The following is an 8,926-nucleotide window of genomic DNA, read 5'->3' as shown; positions in this document are numbered from 1 at the left end:
ATGCCATGATATGGGCACTTCCTTAGCATCTCCTTATATCGATCCCAAGCCTCACACATAGATTCTCCAGTTTGCTGAACAAACTGAGTAAGAGCATTCCTGATTGCAGCAGTCTTCGCCATAGGGAAGAATTTAGTGAGAAACTTTTGAGCATGATCTTCCCAAGTGGTGATAGACCCTGCTGGTAGAGAATGTAACCAGCACTTAGCCTTATCCCTCAGAGAGAACGGGAAGAGTCGCAGCTTGATAGCATCTTCAGTCACATCATTGAACTTGAAAGTGCCGCAGATCTCGATGAAATCCCTGATGTGCATGTTGGGGTCTTCAGTAGGAGAACCCACAAACTGAACTGAGTTCTGTATCATCTGAATCGTGCTTGACTTGATCTCAAAAGTGTTAGCCCTGATGGCTGGCCTGATGATGCTTGACTGAATGTCATTAGTCTTAGGCTGAGAATAGTCCATCAAATCTTAGGATTTTATGCTTGATCACCCATCTCTACTAAAGCTGGTTCCTTGACTTTCTCTTCCTCTTCTACCTTCTTTTCTTCCTCAAAAACTTCCTTACGTACTACCACAACTTCTTCCTCAGCTTTATCTAGAGTTCTCTTACGAGTACGCAAACGCGTATGTATACACCCTCGCTAGAGTACCTGAAATAAAACAAGAAAACAAATAAGTAACAATATCTGAGTCAATGAACTTTAACGACCACTGATGCGTGGCAGTTGGTGTTCATTGGCCCGCACATGAGCAGCTTCAGCTTCTAGTGCTCCTATCGACAGTTCTACACTGTTGAGCATGCAAGAGTGGTATGGAGGGAAGCCCGATCCTACGGGGCTTGGGTATTCATATGATCATCTGTCAGGTGGTGTGCCCATGGATCAGGTTACTGTGGAAGGTTCTCAGCATGCCCGTCGAGTAGCCTGGAGAGCTCAGTTAGGAGAGGAGGTTGGCTCATCGCAGCAGCAGCAGCAGGAGGCAGCAGGAGCAGATATTAGAGCTGGTTTGAGTTCGACGCAGAATAGGCGTCTAGCTAGGAGGATGGATGCGATGCACGACATTTATAGTCGGTTTATAAATTATCTCACCCAGGCACTTGGGACTGCATTTAGAGTCACCGGTGTTGACATCCAGTGTCCACGCGGGTGTCACGTGGGTGACCCGGGTTTGATCCCCGGCAGCGACGCCAAAAACTTGTTAGTCGCTAAACATGCGCTAATAATACACATAAGTATACGAGTTCGCAGGTAGTATAAAATCTTTTATAGTTCGTTCCCACAGAGACTGGCTTTGGTTAACTAATTAATTCATGCACTTAAGCAACAATGTATGGTTATTATTCAATGCCAAGACGATAACAGTTTGAGGTTGTTTATAACTAAGAATTAAACTAACAATTATAACTAAGAGAATAAAATTGACTGAATCAATATATATAGCAAACATGGGATTCTAACTTCATTAAATACTTCAATAGCCTTATCATTCTCAACCTTAGCATGCAATGGTGATGACACTAATCAGACAACACGAAACTGATAAACGCCAACTTTCGTTGCACGAGTACCATACTACCAGACATCCACAAAAAAGATAGAAGCTGAATAGACACCAATTATATTGAGACCCTATATGTCTATAGAATTTAACAACATAACGGTTTAAAGCACAAGTTATCTATCTCGATTACATAGGGCAAGTAAGATGGTTAAAATTATCCACGAATCATGCATAACAAATACATGAACCTATGCTGGCATGGCAAGTTCTAAATCCTTAAATTCACTTTCGCTTCATTAAGAATTAACACACTATCTTATAAGTTCACGAAGCTCATAAGACGAATACGTACAACCAATACTAGGTTATCATACAATCACCACACACTAAGGCATCGAAATAATTTAACTAAAAAAATCCATAAATAAATCCGTTAGAACCCCACGATAACGATTAGCCCATAATCGGACTCATTATCAACATGGGTTCCGATGAAAGCATGGTATAACAAACGTAGTCTTTATAACGAATAAATAAAACCAAGTAAAAAACAAGATTAAGGTTCACAAATAAGAAAACTAGCATCCAAGTTACAACTTAAAACAAAGATTCACAAGTAAAAATAAGATCTTCTTCGTCTTCGTTGAATCGTGCTAATACGGTCTTCTTACGGCTCTCCGTGATATGTCTCTGGCTTGATATATTATTAAAAATGACCTAGAGTTGTTTATATAGCAGCCCTAATCAGTAGAGAAGTCTTCCAATTCGAATTAGAATAAAATCAGAATTCTGCATCCCGACCTGGCGCGGCCGCGCGTTTGATCAGCGCGGGCGCGCTGGCTTTCTGAACTTCGGGCGCGGCCGCGCGCTTGATCAGCACGGGCGCGCTGGGCTTCTGCCAGATCTTGACTTTTTCATTTTTCTTGCAGAATTGAGCCGGCTTTCCACGAGCTTTTAGTCCAACACCACCATGACACCAAATTAGCGCCAAAATAATGCTAATTCACCTGATTACCTAGATAATGCCTGAAGTGCAAAAACACTCGAAAACACATTAAAACACTTAACAACTTGAGTACAAACGCATCAATTTAAAGCTTTATGGAGCGTAATAAAGTGTCATAAAACCCACTCAACATTGACTCATTATAATTCAAACTTATCTAAATATGTAATACCAATATAGATTATTTATATATAAGCTACTCTATTTTCAATATTTTTAAAAAAATATATATATGTACATTTTAATTACTTCTTATAATAAAAAATATGTTAAAAATATATGAGATATATTTTTAAACTAAAAAATGATAATAAATAAGATAATAATCCATTTATGTACTATGCCTAACTTTATATCTGGAATTCAATTCTTTAAAATTATTTGTACAAATATTTAGTAACTATCATTTTTTTGCGGAATTCAAGTAACTATCTTTAAAGTTAAATAAAATATTCATTTAGCACACTTACATATATGTGTATGATAAAAAGAATATGTGACAATATAGTGTAGTGGTATGAGGTTGTATAGGTGAATGAAATATCTCGAGTTCGATTCTCATAAACCACATATTTTATATAAATATTAAAAATAGGGGTAGTTTAGTCTTTTCAATGAAAATTTTTAATCTCATGAATATTATCCCCTTGTTCTCCAATTATATATAAAAGAGATTTTTATTTTGTACTGTATTACTTGAGTCTGTAAAAATGTCAAAGATTAGACTGGAGTATTTTTCTGTAAATAGTCTCAAGCCTAAGAATAAACTCTGGAAGAAGATCAAGAAGATCATGCCTCAGAGAAATTGTGATGAAACTTGGAGTTGAATAAATCTGTTTTAGGAACAATGTTATAAGTCAAGATATCTACAAGTCACATATCAAGTTATATAGAGAAGTCATTCGGAAACTCCAAAATGACTTATCGAGAAGTCCAAACTGGCCTATCGAGAAGTCTCAGAGATATCGACAAGTTAAATGAAGATATGAAGATTGGAGATATCGACAAGTCATTTCTGCATATCGAGAACTAAGAGATATTGACAAGGCAAATGAAGATGTGAAGATCAGAGATATCGACAAGTTATTTCTACATGCAGAGATTTGGAGACATCGACAAACCAAGTTCACTTATAGAGAACTCAGAGATCTCGACAAGTCAAAGTTACCTATCGAGAACTCAGAGACCTCGACAAGCCAAGTTCACTTATTGAGAACTCAAAGATCTCGATAAGTTAAAGTTATCTATCGAGAACTTAGAGATCTCGATAAGTCAAAGTTACCTATCGAGAACTCAGAGACCTCGACAAGTCAAAACACTTATAGAGAACTAAGAGACCTCGATAAGCCATTATATTTATCGAGATGTCAGTTCTCTATACACCAAACTGGAGATCTCGACATGAAGCTCAAGTACAGAATGTAGACAAGTTAAATATTTAGGATTATTAATCAACAAATGATCTAATCACTTAGATTGAAAAGTCTACAAAAGCATCTTGAAGAGTACAAAATCAAAGGCCAAGATTAACTGACAGAGGAAAGTCACAGATCTACAAGATATGCAAGGATTCACTAAGCCAAAAATGGAAAGCTTTAAAGATAACTTAAAGTAGGGTTTAGTATATCTTATTGCATGTTGTGTAAACCTGTGTTTACTAATCTACAAAGTAAACATTGGTCCTTTGCTTTTAAAATGTATCAAACAGATCTAGTTTTTCTTGTAACTCTCTCAAGGAAGAAGCTGAGTTCTTTACTTACAAAGAACCCAAGATTTGTAGCAAAACACTAGCTTGATTTTGATACAAAATTAAATGAGTTTTGAAATATTGTGTGCACTGTTTTATTTCAGTTAACATAATATTACTACATTTCTAATCTGTTTTGTTAACCAAGTGAATAACATTCAAAAGCCTTAAAAATATCCAAAACATATTGACCCCCCTCTGTGTTATATTCATTACATAACAGAGAACTTGTTTTATTTGTTAGGAGATCGGAATTGAGCGAAAATTATAAAAATCTCCATTGTTATTGTATATTAAGCAGATCGGAAAATTGAACAAAAATCAAGTAGATTGGAGGTCGTGTCTCCGTTGTCGATGATGTGTAGGTCGTGTATTGTGTGTGTGTGTGTGAGAGAGAGAGAGAGGAAGAGAGAGAGAGAGAGAGAGAGAGAGAGAGAGAGAGAGAGAGAGAGAGAGAGAGAGAGAGAGAGAGAGAGAGAGAGAGAGAGAGAGAGAGAGAGAGAGAGAGAGCAAATCTTCTGATTTTCAGGCGACGCCGGTGGCTAGCGGTCGACGGCGGCAGCGAGAAGTGGCAAGGTGGTGTTACTGAAGTTATGGTGGGTGTGGGTAAATGAGTAGGGGTGTAACAAAAAGAATAAAATTTAGAAAATAGGTTATATGGTTGTGATTTAATTTAGGGATAAAATATGTGTGGCTGAGATTAGATCTTAGTTGTCACAATAGTGGGGGTTCTCATTTGAGGAACTCCAAATTTGGTGTAACACCAAATTTTTAAAAAAATAGTTATTCCAACATTACTCTCACACTCCTTTACCTAAAACACAATTATACCATTTGTACCTAACCAACTTTATTACTTTTGTACTTAAACTATATCATAATATATATATGAGTATGGTATATATTTTATTATATGTAAGTTGGAGTTGAATATAAAAATAATGTATTTTTTATATCATTTTGGTAAAACAATTGCACCAAAATAGTGTGATGAATAGTAGATGCCATTAATAGTATTACTTTACCTCATAAACAAAACCACAGTCTCAATTCTTCTTGATGTGAGACCTGGGTGCTATAAACTCCCTCATTTTAACTCTCGGCGTCCTCGTTAAGCCTTAACAAACAGCTCATAAGTCCGGATCGTTCCTCTCTAGCCATGGTGCGATAATTATCAGCTGACTATGTGTCCCCACCTCCAGACCTCTGTCTAGTATGGAATAATATCACCGATGTTAAGAATCAAGCCTAAATCCTGATGATAAACAAATCACATTGCATAATTATGTTAAGGCAACTTGTAACCTTTAATGGCTAACCATCCTAATGGATAGTCATTGAAGGAGTAGCCATCAAGTAATGGGGTTGTTGTAATATTTTCTATGAGATTCCTGTAAATAGGTAATAATATAGTTATTCATTCAGAAGTCATGTTGACTCAACGGATAATCTAGAATAGGGTGGCTAAGTATAAATAATTGATGTCATGTAATTCAGATTAAGTGAAGTGAGTCATCAATTGCTAAATGAAGGAAAAACATCAAATTCTATCTATATCGGCCCATCAAATGCTAAATATGTGACTATCAATGGCTAAGGGAAGCTGTAACAAAAGACCTTCAATGGCTAAGGAGTTCTGTAGCTAATGGCTATTAATGGCTAAGAAAATTCATATAGCTACTGATAGTGACGTGAAAATGGTCAAAACCTAAGACTGTCATAACACATGGGCTGTTGGGAATCTCAAAAAAAATGAAAAGCCAAGATAAACTTTGCATGTGATCTTGGATTCTGAAGAAGAAGAAATATTCCATTTTCATGCATGACAAATTGGAGATATATTCAAAGCAATATATCAGGATACAATTCATCCTCATTTGTCAAGCGTCACGAGAAAGAGAATGAAGAAGCGACCTTGCTGGATCTCGAAGAATGTGTTATGTATTGTCTAGCAAGCATTATAACTTGGTAATATATAAACCAAGTAGTACTAGATGTTTTACTTAAAAAATAGGTTTACATTTTCATAGAACTTGAGGAGATATATATCTTCTTCTGAGTGAAACACTGTAAACCACCACAATTGTGAGATTACATACAAATTATTTCTTCAAATAAACCTCAGGTGGCAAGTCAACAAATAAACCTCCTAAAAAATTTAAAACATATATGTTCATATTTCATCTCCCAAGTACATATTAACTTGAAAATTTTAATTTGTATTCAACCCCCCTTCAACAAATTAACCTAAGTGATTGTTAGTGAATAACAACCGGCAGTTGTGTCCTCACCGCGAAAACTTGACGAATCTAATTTTGAGAGTCAGATTTGGTATCATATGAGAAAAGACGGGTAAGTCCCAAGCTTTTTTCAAAAATCAGATCAAAATCGAATCCGAGGTTGAAATAAACTAATGTGATACTGACCTAAATACGGCCAACTTGGGTAGTTCACGAGACCATAATATGCCCATAAAAGATCATGATTTTTTGGTACACTTAGTAATATCACTTTACTTATAAACTTAACTAAATTCTCAAATCTTCTCGATTTTGGACTAGGGTGTTATACCGACACATTAATCCCATATTTAATATTTACATTATGTTGTATATTAAAAAATTTAGTATACATGTTCAAGGAGTAAAAATTCTTTAACAATTAAAAAAATAATACAAATGTTGTTAGAGAAATTTGTAACAACACGAATTCAGAGTTGTTGGAATCACTAAAAAAATATGTAAATTTGAAGTTATTTACACGAAGAACATGGGACATATCATGTTTGATGATTTGTCGAATGTCAAAGTAAAAGTGTTTATTCTCTATTACTTCAAACTTTCGATCATCCGTAAACAATAGAACTACGTACCAATATATATGGGTTCAAGTCACACGTACTTCAGAAAAATTACCCAGATGGGCTAGGATTTTTTCTGGTCTATCAAGACCTATGTTCATTAACTATCAGTGGCATCCATTAGAAACCCATATTTGACCGTGGCCCAAAGCCGATTAAGCTGTACTAGACTGTCATAACATTAGGCGAAGATATCTAGTAGTGAGGCATGAGACCACCTGAAATACTCAAATATGACCCTTTACAATCTGGTCATGTGATGTGGCCTTATCGAGAGTATGTGTGATCACTGATAATCTGTTCTTACATAATGATCCTTCCTCTCAAATGACTTTTTGAGGTATAATAATGATTTTCAAGCCAATAAAAAAAGATAGTGTACAACTGTAACTTGATAACGAGGTGACCCCTTCTTGGGCTAGACTCGTGTGCTTTCATTACATACTTTGTAATCAAATGCATTTATACGAATCATATAAGTGCGATGAGACCTCTAACTGATGGATGGGATGTCTATAAGGTGAGACCCCTAAATGAGCTGAAGTGACCCCTATATGGGGGTAGAGCCGCCTGCTCATTTTCAAGCGAGGGGACCCCTGAGTATGATAGAGTCGCATGTGGCTTGCCTAGCGGGGTAACCCCTATCTGGACTCATGTCTGCTTTGCATAGTGATGAAAGGTGACCACTAGTCATGAGTCATCATATCTTGTTAATTTATCATTGATAGTTATGCCCTTTAAAGGATGAAGAGCTAAAGTAAGAATTTGTTGGGTATTTTTAGAACTCATGCCAAAAGCGGGCATAACAAATACCTCGATTCCGTGTTTTCATTATGAATACGGTGTGGAATTGAAAATATCTAGACCTGGCCCAATAATAGACCATAGGTTACTGTAAATTCTCAAATCGAATTTATTTGATCATATATATACATGTGTACATCTATAACACACAACACGAGATGCGTATTTGGAATTTGTGGGAGCTGGGTCGTTCCATACACTTTAAGGCTCTGAGAGCAAAATAGAAAAATCGGACCTTAATTATTATTTTTTTACTTGATAAATTCAACAAAATAAAATTTATGATAATGCAAACTCAAATTTTAGTCAATTTGAATAAGAAAATTGACTAAATAAAATATCAAAATGTTAACATTAATTCAAATAAGAACAAATTAAGAAAAATTAATTGGGCTTCTTAATGTGACCTCTGAGATGATTTTATCAACTATCAACATTTATATTTTTTAAACCTGTCTCTTTCGATGTACAACATCATGAGTCCATTCAATTTCTTCTCTTACATTGATAATCGCAAATACTTTTTCAACGATTTAAGTTTTAAAAAACTTATTTCAACAAATATTACAATCATTGATAATAAAAAAACACATAATAGGTTTCTTGTGACACTACCAGAGGTTCAGAGTCATATAGGGAGGCATCCAAATTATTAAATGGTAACATACTATATTTGTTTGGACTTAATGATCCTAAATTTTATTTTAGATAATTATCTAAATTAAGTGAGTTTTCAATACTTATTTAAGGATATTTTTGTAAATGCAGCGAAGTTAATTTTATTATTACAAAATGTCATTCAACTTTTATATACAAAACTCTTATAACTTCAAATAATTTGCGTAATGTTATATTTAAATAAACTATAAACTATAGAGTAAGAAATGGAGAAGGAAATAGAGAGATCTCAAAAGTATTATTACTTCTTCTATGATTGTTCAAGTACAAATGTCTAGGCAAAGCTTCTATTTATAGTAGAGCTTTATCAACTATACCAAGAAAACTTA

At 35.1% G+C, this 8,926-nt stretch overlaps 1 non-coding gene across 1 annotated transcript; it reads left to right on the top strand.

Annotated features, from left to right (window-relative positions):
* Window positions 1-107, top strand: LOC141722843 (small nucleolar RNA R71). Its single transcript, XR_012575842.1, has one exon. It is a non-coding gene; the product is annotated as a small nucleolar RNA R71 (small nucleolar RNA).
* Window positions 108-8,926: the final 8,819 nt, after the last annotated feature.

The sequence above is a fragment of the Apium graveolens genome, chromosome 4 (assembly GCF_009905375.1).
Source record: "Apium graveolens cultivar Ventura chromosome 4, ASM990537v1, whole genome shotgun sequence".
NCBI lineage: Eukaryota > Viridiplantae > Streptophyta > Magnoliopsida > Apiales > Apiaceae > Apium > Apium graveolens.
This window is presented reverse-complemented; position numbering and strand designations above follow the sequence as displayed.